A 14,497-nucleotide genomic window follows, 5' to 3' on the forward strand; every position below is an offset into this window, starting at 1 on the left:
GAAATAGTCACAAAATTCTTACATGGGCCGTACCCAGAAAACGTCTTTGTTCTTCATTACTGTTTGCAAGAAGTAAACAACTGATCTTACGGCAATCACGACCTCCTCATCACTCCACATTTCAGTATCAACTTGTGTGCTTAATAACATTGACGTACTGTAGTGTGGACGTGAAGATAACATTTTATATAACTTATAACATTGATAAATAACATGTGAGTGTGGGCAAAATTTCTCCAAGAGTCACGTAATTTAGTTCGTTTCGCTGACTTTAAGAAGGTTATATGAAGTGGGTTTGATAGGTTATGACAACTAAATATTCCTACGTCATTAGTGATAAACATGTTAACAGCTGAGTAACATTTGGTTTAATTTAGCCTTAAGTTTATACTATGTGTGAGAGCCTATCACAGGGGAATTATTATTTTCTTAATAAAGATTGTTTAAGGTCCATTACAGTACATATATTTGATTCATAAAGCAGCCTGTTTAATGAACACACATAAATTCTACATCTAATACAATATTGTTTTGTTTTACAGAAAGGGGTTAAGGTAAGTGCAAGTTACCTGTTTGAGCTTAGCTGATTAACTTAACATCCAGAATTAAATGTCATCATTATTATTATTATTATTATTTTTAAATTTTGAGTTTCTAGAGAATATTGCAGGTCCATAAACCACATATTTGTGATTTGTTGACCGTGAGCCTTGATGTGTCAGGGGAGGATACTAGATGTTCTCTGTAGTGTACTAACACCTGCCCCGCCAGTGCTGGAAACGTATAACGGTGCCAACTTCAGGTAGTGAGACACACTGAGGCTTATTACAGTAAAATGTTCAGCTTTAGGGATCAGTTCTACTAACAAGGTCTGTGTTGTGTTGTAGTCGACACAGATGAGTAGTATTTTTATGTCACTTTACCTCAAGATGCAAAGAAGACAAAGTGAAGAAACAGCAACAAAGCAACAAAGTTTGATGATGGTGGAAGAAAAGGACTGAGACTCTACCTCCGCCTAACACACATAAGGTAAACTATTTGTTTTGTGTTTACATAACTGAAGGGTGAAGCATTATATTCACTTAATAACTTGAGAGCCTCAACAGTCAACCATCTTGATAGTTCTCACCTCAAGTCTCACCATAATTCACTCCATCAAAAACTGTCTCTAACATTTTATTAAGTGGAACAATGTTGTCAGTCTTTGAGTGAGTTTTGTATATACATTACAGTGCTCTACATGTCATTTTCTTTATCAATTAAGTCAACTCAACCTTAAATGCACAATTTTTTAAAGATTTTTTTATCACTGGGAAGGTTTATTTTTTCTATGTAAAATATCTAAAAGTAGAAAATAAATATTCTACAGTATATTAGTCTCAGCCATACTGTCTGTAGGTACATTCAGGGTCATAGGTTCACTCCTGTCCAAAATGAAGCAGCATCGACCCGAAATGAGATGAAACAAGTCAGGGTAAGTCAGTTCGGAGACTCTCCCGTGACTCAGTTTCACCACAAGGAGCGAACTCATGTCCCTGTCTGTACAGAACAGGTGTACGGTGCAATGTGTTCCGCCCAGAGCTGTTTTTGTACAGTACCGTTAAACCTTTGTGTCCACTATTGTATTATAAGAAATTCATTACAGTATTCTTAATTCGCCTCGGTGCGAAAGGTTTCTAATTCCCAGGATCAATTTTGTCCTTTTCTGAATGTTTCTATAGTATGGTGACCAAAACTGGACGCAAGACAGTCGTGAAATAATATTGCTGCTGCTGATACTAACGCTAACTGTACAGTATATACACCCTATAGTTTTGTTAGTCTAGATGTTTGGTCCCTTGTATTTTACGGGGGATAGCCCACCCGAGCACAGGTCATCGACCCACAACGGGGCCTAGGGGCGAAAAAATAAGGTTCAACCAATAGATAGGTGGTTCTGTTTTCTTAGAATTTTACATGTTACCACATAAGTTTATAATTGACCTCAGTAAAACCTATACGCTTTATCACATGACGCCAGAATTATATTACCGATGTGTAATAGACATAATACAGGGTTTCTACTCATTTTTTTTACTAATTGACTCTCGAGCCAATTAGTTTTGTCAACACCAGTGGCGTATCCAGAAATTTTCCAGGAGGGGGGAGGGAGGGGGCGAACTTTGAACTAAACATACACACCCAATCACTATCGCTCTACAGTATATCCGTCCAACCTATATTTGAAGCTACCCAGCGTGTTCGAGTTAATCATGAAGTTCGGGAATTTGTTCCACTCATCCACTACCCTATTTCCAAATCTGTGTTTACCTATCGCGTTTAAATCTAAATTTGTCTAATTTAAAACCATTGCTGCGAGTTTGCTCCTGGGTGGATAGTTTAAGTGCGTTCGTGATGAGCTTACCGTTCAATTAAATATGATTAACTAGCTACTGTTAGTGAGTGATGCTATTATTTTTATTTCGTTATCAAGGGGAGGGGAGCAATCAACACCGACTGTAGCTTCAGCAACTCGTGTGTCGAGCGAGTGAGGGAGTCAGACCCAGACAATCGAGTCACAGCTCAGTCAGTGCGCTCTGAGCAAGTGTTGAGGTGGGGTGTGCTGCTGCTCTCCTCTGTCCATCGTTTGTGAACGCAACCTGTAGAAGACTTTCTCGTGTCCCTCTGTTTATGATGTGCACGTAAACTATTTTGTAGTGCCTACCTCGTACTATTGATGAAGGACAAGAACTTAAATTAGCGGTATTCACCAATAGTGAAAAGTTGATGACAGAAATAAACTTCAACTCTTGCTAGCGCGGGCATCAGTGAGGGCATCTCGGAGTTTACCTGTGCCGTACGAGTGGTGTTGCCCATGACCACTTCCTACCTGCGACTAACTCGGAAATTCTTACAGCAATGACAAAAGTCAACGGCGGCCTAGGTGTAAGGATCGTGAACAAGGCAGTCGGTGTGCGTTATGCCTGTGTGCGTTTAGTGTTGTACCCCCATGAATGATTCGGGGGGAAGGGACAAAAGAGTTCCTTTTTTAGTTTTATTTTGTTTTGTAGCATTTAATCGACAAGTGTACTCGCAAGCGAGTTCATGCATGGTGTGAGTGGCGGGTTGAATATTTTGTGAGAGGAATTATGAGCGGGTATCGCTATGGATGTCTCCTGTGGTGGACGACGACATTCATCATCATGGTGAGTGAGTGGCCTGCCAGGCTCCTGTCATTTGTTAACTGTATCATGCTAATGGTGTAGGTAACGGTGGACACCATTTATCTTTACCAAATATAATTTATAATATTTTCATGTAGTGATGTACAGGACACTACTGTAGCTCAGTATGTCAAGATTTGGATAATTTATTAATGAGTTTAGATCTATTTAACGGTATATCTATCATCACGAAAACCGTTCTTCTCATTGTTGAGTGTGAGGTAGTACGTTACGGGAAAGTATAATACCACTGAAGATACAATAAAAAGTTGAATTAAATATAAGCGAAATAGTCTTGATGATAACCAGCGTTCGTACAGTAACAATACACCACACTATGTTGCCTACACACCCTGTTCACACACCTTGTTCATCTTGAGACACCGGACAACCACTAGGCGGATTCAAAAATAAAAAAAATAATACTAATATAAAAAATCCACTGGAGGTACTCGTTTAACTCTCTTGCCTTGTAGAGTAAAAAATTATCCCAATCCGCGTTTAACGATAACATCAGGCTTCGTGGTTGTCCTGTGTTGTGACAAGCTGAATGTGACGTGAGGGGGGAGTGACTCGCCCGCTAGATAAACTTTTATATATATATTTTTTTTTTACTTTTACTAACAAAGATCTTCCTACCTCGTGTGTAAAATGTTTAAATTCGAAAACCAACGTAGCTTAATATTAATATTTAAGTTTTGAAGTTTTATATCAAAGTATTGGTGATGGACGATTGGGCTCACTTGTTTTATTAATTTATTAAGTCATTGCTGTAGTTCTGTATCTACAGGTGACTTTTGTAAATCCAGATCTTCTTCACGTTACTGTTTCTCGGCCTTCGATGCCTGAGACAGACAAAACATGATTGAATATGGCTGATTTTAACATGAACTACGGAACGGGACAGCATACAGCGCTCACTAGTTCTTTGTTATTCCATAGAGCAGCGGTTCTTAACCAGGGGGCCTGAGTAATTTCCAGGAGGGGGGGGGCGAACCCAGAGCAAAAATAAGGAATGGCTTTAACAGGTGTGTGTGTGTCCTTACTTGGATTTTCGCTCCTCACAGATACTTCAAAAAGTCGTAAATGGTAACGACGTCAATCAAAATGTAAAATAGAGTAATAATGTCGGGAACTGTACGTCAAGCTGTTTGGGTTCCGACGATGTTTGGATCTACGTGTCTTTGTGAGGCTACATTTTCTGCACTTGTTTGCTGTCAAGACCAAATACAGAAAGAAGCTGAACGTTGAAGGGGACTTAGACTGTGATCTCCCTGGCACGCGGCACGTATTCAGGATCTGGTCGTTCAGAAGCAGTGTAAAAGATCTCACTAAATGTGTTCTCAGTAAATATGTTGTGTTTTAGCGAGTTGCTTATTCAGACTCTTTTAAATAATTTAAGTAACCAATGAAAAACTAGTTTATCAATTTTCCTATTTAATTCAGGAGGAAATTTTTTAGAATTTTTAGATTTGGAATTTTATATGAAGGAAGGTGGGGGGGGTGAGGACCAACTGTTATAGGGGATGCGACCCTAAGAAGGTTAAGATCCAGTGCTATAGAGCTAAAAATGGCTTACTTTTTTACTTTTATTTTTTAGTTCGTAGTTTATCGTGCGGACACGTCTCGTCTCGTTGTCTCTCACGATGGCCGATAATTGAATGTGTCTCGGGAAACCTATAACCCCGAAGGCAATTTCTCGGCCATCACGAGAAAATGCGAGATTTGTCCGCACGATTTACCGAAGGCGGGTATGGGAAACAAGTCGGGTGGTGGGAAGGGGAGGACTATTTGGTGTCATGCTGTAAACGACATCTAACTTAATCCAACTTAATTGAATCTGATCTGACCTAACCTAACCTAATCAAACTTAATCGAATCTGATCTGACCTAATCAAACTTAATCGAATCTGATCTGACCTAACCAAACCTAATCCAACTTAACCGAATTTAACCTAGCTTAATATTTTAATCCCAGGGGTAATCTCAGCTTGCCACAACGGGTATATATATAGTATAATAGTCATCCTGTGAAAAAAACTCGCTCTACCCCGCTTATTAAATTGACGCTCCTAAAACCTTACGTTATTAAATACTGTATTATGGTATTATTTTCCCCTTGTTGAAATTGATAGATTAACGATAAAATAACACACGGAAATAAACACTGGAATTAACGCCGGTTTAATCTCTTGAGCCCCGGTGAATTTTTGTATTATTTCGTATGGATGAATAATATAGTTTAAATAAAAACAAATCTTTATTTATGTGGTGTATAGTAGAGGTGTGTATGGATGCATTATTGTATTATACACTGCCGTAAATGTATTGTCAGTCGGATACAATTTCATACAGTTTGTGGGGACAGCGAAGGTTTGGGTGTGCCATGTCCGAGATAACGTAAGATCTGTACATTGAATTATTTGGTATAATATAAAACCTTCATCTTATTTCATATTCTGAATCTTTCTGGTGTGAGTGAAGAGTTGAAGCGGGTAACTGACCATGGTAAATCGCCTGTCAACGAGGAATAAGAGGAGAAAGAGTGAAATTGTGAGTCAGTGTTGGATGAAATTCTTGAGGTGACTGTGTAAGGTGGGTGATCCCCCAAGAAGCTGGTGACAGTGTTGGAATGCCTGCTTCATTATATAGAGTAAACTTCGCCTGTATAAATGGAAGTCAGAGCTAAACAAAGGAGGGCAGAACAAAGGTACTCAAACTATCCAACCAGGAGCGAACTCATAACAATGGTTTTAAATTAAACAAATTTATATTTAGGCGCGAAATAGGTAAACATTGGTGTGTAAATAGAGTAGTGGACGAGTGGAACAAGTTACCAAACATCATCATTAACTCAATACGCCGGATAGCTTCAAACATCCAGTAGGTTGGATGGATATATAGGGGCTGGGTGTAAACGGTACTGCCTAGTATGGGCCAATAGTTACTGTTTCCTCCAGTCTTATGTTCTTATGCTAACTTTTTTCAGTGCTTGATTTTACGTTTTATGCCAATTATTATAAGAGCAGGTCATTTGGTCTGTGCGTGTAAGAGTTGGTGGTGATGTGAGGTCAGTGAGGTCAAGTATATATGAATGGTACAGTGAGGTCAAGTATATATTAATGGTACAGTGAGGTCAAGTATATATGAATGGTACAGTGAGGTCAAGTATATATGAATGGTACAGTGAGGTCAAGTATATATGAATGGTACAGTGAGGTCAAGTATATATGAATGGTACAGTGAGGTCAAGTATATATTAATGGTACAGTGAGGTCAAGTATATATGAATGGTACAGTGAGGTCAAGTATATATGAATGGTACAGTGAGGTCAAGTATATATGAATGGTACAGTGAGGTCAAGTATATATGAATGGTACAGTGAGGTCAAGTATATATTAATGGTACAGTGAGGTCAAGTATATATTAATGGTACAGTGAGGTCAAGTATATATTAATGGTACAGTGAGGTCAAGTATATATGAATGGTACAGTGAGGTCAAGTATATATGAATGGTATTATTAGATATTTATGAACTAGGAGGAGTAAATGTTTTGTTAGGTTATATTACACTGAAATCTCGTTGACACTACCGAGGAGTAATGTAGGTTTAAGGTACTGTGCTATGGCTGTCTTGTGGACGGTATATAGTGTATCAAAGGAGGGAATCTAAAAGGGGTATAAGAATCAGCGAGTCTTATCTACTTGGCCCAGGAAAACATAATGCACGGGATTAGTGTGTGTGTGTGTGTGTGTGTGTGTGTGTGTGTGTGTGCTGAAGTGTGACGGGAGGTGAGGTGTGGGAGGAATGATGCACTCAGCCACCACCACTATCACTACCACCACCACCACTACTACCACCACCACTACCACTACCACCACTACCAACACCAACACCAACACCAACACCAACACTCAAGACATGGCAATGATGGGTGTTGGCTGTTCTGTTCTTACCTCCTCTTCTCTACCTCCTCTACCTCCTCTCCTCTACCTCCTCTTCTCACCCACCAATCACATTTGACATTTCCTCCTCCTCCTCACACACAGCTGTTGGCCTTCGTCAGGTATCCATGATTAAAGGTATTTGGTCTTTGTTTTTTTGTCTCCTTAACCACGACTCTTCATTCAGGTTATTCTCCGCTGAGTTGACCTTGAGTTCGGTAATACAGGTATCTTTCAACCTTGTATTATGCACGTGTTATGGAGACCGATTTTAGGGTTTAGTGTGGTCGATTTTAGGGTTTTATAGTATGAGGACCGATTTATGGTACAATGACTTAGTCCCTTGATAACGATAACTTAACGGAACCCCCAACCTAACAGAACACCCCCCCCCCACACCCAATGGAACCCCCCACACTTACCAGTACCCCACAACCTAACAGTATCCCCCTCCCACAATCCCTTCCCTCCTCCCCCTAACAGTATCCCCTCCCCACCCCTCCCCTCTCCTCCCGCGACCAGTCAGGCATCCCGATAACAAGATATACGGTGTGAATATTTTCCGTGATCATCTCCAACAGGGAAGAGACGCTAAGGAGAATTGTCTCTCTGTGGAGATATAAAGTCTCTCACGTAGATATTTTTTTGTGTTTTTTCTCTCACTTATTTAACTTAGTTGTGTAGAGGTTAGTGGATGCCTGGTGAAATATGTCTTTTGGTTAGTTGACAGACATACATACATACACGTTGGATAGTTAGACAGACATACATACATACACGTGGGATAGACAGACAGGTAGATAGACACATACATGTTTGATTATGTCTACAGTATCAGCACTGCCTCCTAAATAGCCACTATACCCACAGGGACTTCCTCTGTGGTATAACCAAATTGAATGAGGTTAGAATTTCATATACCAGAGTGAAGGAAAATTTAACACTACTGAAAATTTTTTATTATATGTTCAGTTTTTTTTATAGGGGGGGTGACATTTTTCCCTGATTGGTTTAGTAAGTAAGAATTCAGTATCAGGTCTTCATAGACACGTATTCTCCTCTGTTTTATTTATGTATTATTATGTATATGTATCTAAGGTGTATTATCATGTATTTATTATGTATCTTAGGTATATTTACTTAATACTAACATATCTATACATACAGAGTAGTGCCTTGAGTAACATTCCCACTGTGAGATTGATGTGTATGTCTCTTGGTTAACTGCTGTCGTCAAGTGCTGAGATTGCTGTTAACACAATGAACCCATAGCACGTACGAGTGTGTGGACCACCGGTGTTGCCTTGTGACTCCAGGAACTGTTGTCAGCTAGGCGTGATCTCCCTACAAACAATTGGGTTAACTTTGTGGCGTCAGCAGCACAAGACGGGGAGCTGACTTGTGCCACTGTCATATTACCTCACCAAACACCTACTGTATACCGTTGTGTCTACTACAGCAGTTTGTTCGTCAAGCGGCAGTGAAGGTATCTTAGTCGGCCATATAGCGGACGGGACGAAAGGAAGGGAAAGAGCTACAGATTCGGATACGGTGTAGCTGTCTGCGCGGTTCTCCCTCTCTCTATACTTTCTGCTCCCCCCTACACCCTGTGCCCACCCCACCCTACACACCACTCCCCCCTGCTAACAGTACACATATACCAAAAGATACACCTCTCAGATAACTCTATAGGCCTACGTGGTCTGGAAGCTCCCCCAGTTAGGTTAAATTAGTTCAGGATTCTCTAAAAAATTATTTCCACAGATAAAAGTGAAGCAATTAATCTGACGCCGAACTAAAGCAGCTCCCAGGCCAGCTGTCTTAAGAGATTCCCCTCGTTATCACACCACTACACCTACTCTTTTCATAGGGTCGAGTTAGGTTGTATCGTGGTTAGGTTAGGTTTGGTTAAGTTAGGTTGTATTGTGGTTAGGTTAGGTTAGAGTAAAATCAAGACCTCACTCGCGGACCAAATTCTCAGTACGCATGCGCAGTGACACGCAGCGACACAATACTCACCAAACCTAAACCAACACTATTAGTTCTGGTCAGTTTATCTCCGCCGTCATGAATATTGATTGTGATACACGAACTGAGACCGGAGCTGAGTTAGTATCTATAACGTAATGATACTTAACTTCGATACAACCTAACCTAACCTAGATACAACCTAACCTAACATTACCTAACCCGACATAACTAACTCATACAACCTAACCTAACGTACCCTAACCCCGACATAACAACCCTACCATAACCTAACCTCGATACAAAATTCCCGTTAACGCCAAAGCCTTCGTTCGACCTTGTAAGACACACTGAGGCGAGACGCTATCTTGATGCAGCCTGGGTGGAGGTTGTCTTGGCACGGCCGTGTGTGGTGGAGAGTGGGGAAAGTTTACTGTGTGTGTGTGTGTGTGGATTGACCCCACTTCTGTCTCTCTCTCTCTCTCTCTCTCTCTCCCTATATCACTGGAAGATTAACCCGCCTACCTGGAGGTTACGTTAACATGGTCAATCTTCAGGTATAATTGAAGTGCCTCATCTCCATGTGCTCCACTGACTTGATTATCTTGATATTGTATATAAGATGAATTTAATATACAGTATACGCATATGGATAAGTATAATACATGCTATACATATATGGTTGATTTGTGGGCTCTATGTATTAATTATATTCATGTATGGTTGATTTGTGGGCTCTATGTATTAATTATATTCATGTATGGTTGATATATAGCAGAATGGTCAAATATAGGTGGTATAATTTATCTGTCTATATTAAGTGACTATAATCTAATTAGTAATTATACAGGATATAAATTATAGTGATTGTATCCTTCTCTTCTCTCTCCTCCTTCCATCCTTCCCATTCTTCCTTCCTTCCGTCCTTCCCTTTCCTCTTCTTTATTCTTCCATATCCTTTCCTCCCTTCTTCCTTCCTTTCTTCCTTCCTTCCTTCCTTCCTTCCTTCCTCCTCCCCTCCCTCTTCCTTCCTTCCTTCCTTCCTTCCTTCCTTCCTTCCTTCCTTCCTTCCTTCCTCCCCTCCTCCCTCCTCCCTCCCTCCCTCTCCTCCCTCCCTCCCTCCCCTCCTCCCTCCCCTCCTTCCTTCCTTCCTTCCTTCCTTCTCTGGGAGTTATTATAACATCTGTATAAGTTATTGAGGCGATGCTTTACAAATATTGTTTTCCGTCGTTTCAGTTACATTGTGGAGCGACTGAGGCCAAGAAACACCGGCGGCCTGAATACTGCGATGATATACAGGTATGTGGTTTAGACAGGTGTGTGGCTCAGGCAGGTGTGTTGATTGTGGCTCAGACAGGTGTGTTGATTGATGCAGGTGTGTGGCTCAGACAGGTATGTTGATTGATGCAGGTGTTGGGGTGCGGCAGGTGTCGGGTGAGACAGGTGTGTTGATTGTGGCAGGTGTGGTGAGGCAGGTGTCAGGTGAGACAAGTGTTGCGTCTGGCAGGTGTTGTTCCTCTTACTTGTCGTGACACTAATCAGCATTTTCCAGTTTTTTCACGAATCTGTCCACGATTGGGATCACCTGAAAATATCACCCCTAGCTTATTTCACCTGAAGAATCACCACCTCAGCTTATTTCACCTGAAGCTTAACCACCTTAACACTTTTAGGGGCATGAGGTTAGGTTAGGTTAGTTAATTCGAGACTGTAGGAATACCTTATGTTAGTGAGCAACCATAGCCGTGTGGGTGACCTCATAGTACTCAAGTGGGTTAGATAGGTTAGGATTAGGTTAGAATAGGTTAGGATTAGGTTAGAATAGGTTAGGATTAGGTTAGAATAGATTAGGATTAGGTTGGTTGTAGTTGCGAGACTTAGAATACCTTGTGTTAGTGAGCAACCATAGCCGTGGGGCCCTGTACTCAAGTGGGTTGATTAGGTTGGGATTAGGTTAGAATAGGTTAGGATTAGGTTAGGTTAGTTAAGTTAAGCGAGACTGTTAGAATACCTTGTGTTAGTGAGCAACCATAGCCGTGTGGGTGACCTCTAGTACTCAAGTGGGTTAGATAGGTTAGAATAGGTTAGGATGGTTAGGTTAGTTAAGTTAAGCAGACTGTTAGAATACCTTGTGTTAGTGGCAACCATAGCCGTGTGGGTGACTTCATAGTACTCAATTGGTTAGATTAGGTTAGAATAGGTTAGGATTAGGTTAGGTTAGTTAAGTTAAGCGATACTGTTAGAATACCTTGTGTTGGTGAGCAACCATACCCGTTGGGTGACTCAAGTACTAAGTGGGTTAGATTAGGATTAGGTTAGAATAGGTTAGGATTAGGTTAGGTTAGTTGTTAAGCGAGACTGTTAGAATACCTTGTGTTAGTGAGCAACCAAGCCGTGTGGGTGACTATAAGTATAAGTGGGTTAGATTAGGATTAGGTTAGAATAGGTTAGGATTAGGTTAGGTTAGTTAAGTTAAGCGAGACTGTTAGAATACCTTGTGTTAGTGAGCAACCATAGCCGTGTGGGTGACTTCATAGTACTCAAGTGGGTTAGATTAGGTTAGAATAGGTTAGGATTAAGTTAGGTTAGTTAAGTTAACGAGACTGTTAGAATACCTTGTGTAGTGAGCAACCATAGCCGTGTGGGTGACTATAGTACTCAAGTGGGTTAGATTAGGTTAGAATAGGTTAGGATTAAGTTAGGTTAGTTAAGTTAAGCAGACTGTTAGAATACCTTGTGTTAGTGAGCAACCATAGCCGTGTGGGTGACTTCATAGTACTCAAGTGGGTTATAGAATAGGTTAGGATTAAGTTAGGTTAGTTAAGTTAAGCGAGACTGTTAGAATACCTTGTGTTAGTGAGGCAACCATAGCCGTGTGGGTGACTTCATAGTACTCAAGTGGGTTAGATTAGGTTAGAATAGGTTAGGATTAAGTTAGGTTAGTTAAGTTAAGCGAGACTGTTAGAATACCTTGTGTTAGTGAGCAACCATAGCCGTGTGGGTGACCTCATAGTACTCAAGTGGGTTAGATTAGGTTAGATAGGTTAGGATTAAGTTGGTTAGTTAAGTTAAGCGGACTGTTAGAATACCTTGTGTTAGTGAGCAACCATAGCCGTGTGGGTGACCTCATAGTACTCAAGTGGGTTGGATTAGGTTAGGATTAGGTTGGGTTAGTTAAGTTGAGCGAGACTGTTAGAATACCTTGTGTTAGTGAGCAACCATAGCCGTGTGGGTGACTTCATAGTACTCAAGTGGGTTAGATAGGTTAGGATTAGGTTAGGTTAGTTAAGTTAAGCGAGACTGTAGGAATACCGTTAGTGGGCAACCATAGCCGTGTGGGTGACCTCATAGTACTCAAGTGGGTTAGATTAGGTTAGGATTAGGTAAGGTTAGTTAAGTTGAGCGAGACTGTTAGAATACCTAATGTTAGTGAGCAACCATAGCCGTGTGGGTGACCTCATAGTACTCAAGTGGGTTAGATTAGGTTAGGATTAGGTTAGGTTAGTTAAGTTAAGCGAGACTGTTAGAATACCTAATGTTAGTGGGCAACCATAGCCGTGTGGGTGACCTCATAGTACTCAAGTGGGTTAGATTAGGTTAGGATTAGGTTAGGTTAGTTAAGTTAAGCGAGACTGTTAGAATACCTTGTGTTAGTGAGCAACCATAGCCGTGTGGGTGACCTCATAGTACTCAAGTGGGAGAAAGTTTGTTTATACCCAGTGATCAGGTCACCAGGATGAACCCACAACAGATAGAAGTTCCCAGCTGATGTTAGTCTTGTTGATTTAGTGGTGAAATTAGAAGCACATGCAGATTAGTCCCCTCCAGCTTATTTCAGCTTTAGGGATATGATGATTAGTCCCCTCCAGCTTATTTCAGCTTTAGGGATGTGAAGATTAGTTCCCTCCAGCTTATTTCAGCTTTAGGGATGTGAAGATTAGTCCCCTCTTGCTTATTTCAGCTTTAGGGATATGATGATTAGTCCCATCCAGCTTATTTCAGCCTAAGGGATATGAAGATTAGTCCCCTCCAGCTTATTTCAGCTTTAGGGATGTGAAGATTAGTCCCCTCCAGCTTATTTCAGCTTTAGGGATGTGAAGATTAGTCCCATCCAGCTTATTTTACCTGATGATTAACCAACCAAGCGCTATATTAGTCCGTCGTATTTTGTGTGTTCGGTTAGGTTGGTTTGGTCAGGTTAGGTTTGGTTGGGTCAGGTTTGGTCTAGTTAGGTTTGGTTAGATTAGGTTGGGTCAGGTTAGGTTTGGTTAGATTAGGTTGGGTCAGGTTAGGTTTGGTCAGGTTAGGTTTGGTTGGGTCAGGTTTGGTCTGGTTAGGTTTGGTTAGATTAGGTTGGGTCAGGTTAGGTTTGGTCTGGTTAGGTTGGGACAGGTTAGGTTTGGTCTGGTTAGGTTTGGTTAGATTAGGTTGGGTTAGGTCAGGTTAGGTTAGGTTATATACGTGTTGCTTGGAGGAGTATAGTACCTTGGTCATCAGATACGAAAATGCTTGTGGGTTCATCTCGGCGCCTCTCCACTTTCTCCGCCTGGCTGGACCACCTACCTCACCTTTATCTCTCGGCAGCGTCACCTGAAGATGTGTTTTCAGGTTAATTTATGCACTCGAACACACACACACACACACACTCTCTCTCTCTCTCTCTCTCTCTCTCTCTCTCTCTCTCTCTGTGTGGGTCTATGTATGTATCCATGTGTGGGTTTGGTTGGATTCATTTGTATATCCAGTCAGTGTGAACTTGAAAGACGATTTTAATTATCTATCTATCTATCTATCTATCTATCTATCTATCTGTCTGTCTATCTGTGTGTGGTGGTCCCCGACTAGGAGGCTATGGTAGGAAGAGGAAGGGGAGGAGGAGGATGAGGGGCGTGGTTGTTGCTGGAAGATAAATATGAGGATGCTGGAGGAAGTGAATTATACGGTGGGCGGATGGGTGGGCGGTTAGCTAGCTAGATTTACCCTCCCCCCACCCTTCACCTGGCCAGCACTACCCCACCCTTTCCCACCCAGTGTAGTTTTGTTATCTTTAAAAACACGGAATTTTCATATCACACGCCAAGATGTTCGTTAAGGCATAGACCAGGTAGTGAGTGTAGGTTTGATTGCAGGATATCAATATTAACTGGTGTAGGACTCTGTAGGAACCTTATAGGAAACCAGGAGCCTCTAACGATGAATAAATTGAGTCCGTGTCAGATCTACACTTGTACTCATGCCAGTTTAAATATTTACTCTAGGAGCCAATTAGATAAATTAGTTCAGGTGGTTGTCTTGACCCCCAACTCAGCCTGCTGGCGTGTTTTGGACCGGGTATGTTAATAAGTCAGGACAGTGCTGGTGGCTTGGGGCGGCAGTCAG

Source organism: Homarus americanus, unplaced genomic scaffold (genome assembly GCF_018991925.1).
Source record: "Homarus americanus isolate GMGI-L3 unplaced genomic scaffold, GMGI_Hamer_2.0 scaffold42643, whole genome shotgun sequence".
Taxonomy (NCBI): domain Eukaryota; kingdom Metazoa; phylum Arthropoda; class Malacostraca; order Decapoda; family Nephropidae; genus Homarus; species Homarus americanus.